Source organism: Oratosquilla oratoria, unplaced genomic scaffold (genome assembly GCF_046742065.1).
Source record: "Oratosquilla oratoria isolate Oo_2021 unplaced genomic scaffold, ASM4674206v1 SCAFFOLD216, whole genome shotgun sequence".
In the NCBI taxonomy this organism is placed as follows: Eukaryota; Metazoa; Arthropoda; class Malacostraca; order Stomatopoda; family Squillidae; genus Oratosquilla; species Oratosquilla oratoria.
Genome location: NW_027467568.1, coordinates 107,894 through 109,157, shown reverse-complemented (window position 1 = coordinate 109,157; position 1,264 = coordinate 107,894). Strand labels below are relative to the sequence as shown.

Genomic DNA, 1,264 nt, shown 5'->3' with positions numbered 1-1,264 from the left:
AAAAAATTTAAAGTTAGAATATCTCATTACACTTTAAAGGCTTTCACATAAGTACGTAAGGCAAAGATTCCACAGGAGAAGAATGTGTGAATCCTGAAAGGATAATGATGATGATGACATGGTTTAACGTCACAAACTCCCCACTATCAGAAAGCTAGGACGGTGCCCCTCACAGAGAGCTTTATAACGTGGAATTTAATGAACAATGCCCTTGGTTCAACTTCGCTGGTGGCAGGATTCGAACCGCCATCCCCTCGACCTTCACCGCAAGTAACGACGCCCTAACCCGCTCAGCCATCGAGCTTCCTAATACCAACAACATCTGGTGTTCCCAGACGGTCACCCATCCAAGTACTAACCAGACCCAACGCTGCTCAACGTCGCTGATCGGACGAGAAGCGGTGCGTTCAGAGTGGTATGGAAAGGAAACAGAAAGCAAGAAGAAATAAAGAAGGGCTCAGAACATGAATCTGTAAAGAACGAGAATAAAGACAATGGCGGGGTGCCCTGTGCAATAATTTTTTCCTTTCCTTTCCTAATGAAAACATTTGAAACAACTGATGTTTGAGTTAGAATACGCTTTCACTTAATGCTCACAAGAACTGTTTAACTTTGGAATCATTTAATCCATTGGTAAACACAATTAAACCAGCATGCTAAAAATAGTGTAGTCAACTTCCTTTCAGATAAAGGCTTATGATAAGTCAGACAGGATACATAAGAGAATTCAAATAGAATGAGCACAGTAGATAAATTCAACAGAAATGTTCCATGAACACCACAATAGGCTGTCATTTTTATCACTGCAAAGATCAAGTGAAGCCTGATTACTTTCCTGCTTAAAATTGTCGCAAGAATATTCATATATTCATGCACTCCAGACTGTTAGCAAAAGATAAAAGAAGGAGGTAAAAAAGGAGATATTGGACGAAGGACAATTAAAAGAAATAGAAAGAAGTAAAATTAAGGTGCATAGAAAGAAGAGGGAAAGACGATGAGGTCTAGGAATAGAGACGAAACTTAGACAAAAAAATATTTAGATGAAATGTCCAACCGATTAGAAAACAAGAGAACTAGTTAAAAGAAAAGAAAAATGAGAAGACTTTATGGTCAAAATCATTAGAAAACCGACGTTAAAGAAAACAAATAAGAAAGGCCGTTCTTTAATGAAAAAAAGGTTGAAGACAAGAAGGATAATTGGGAACAGTAGATTCATTGCAGCAGAGAAAAGTTTCAGAATATAAAAGATGATTAAGTTTCACAG

The 1,264-nt window shown here is 37.7% G+C and overlaps 1 pseudogene; it reads right to left on the bottom strand.

Annotated features, from left to right (window-relative positions):
- Positions 1 to 310: 310 nt before the first annotated feature.
- LOC143022881 (5S ribosomal RNA) lies at positions 311 to 427 on the bottom strand (annotated as a pseudogene).
- Between the last annotated feature and the right edge of the window lie 837 nt (positions 428 to 1,264).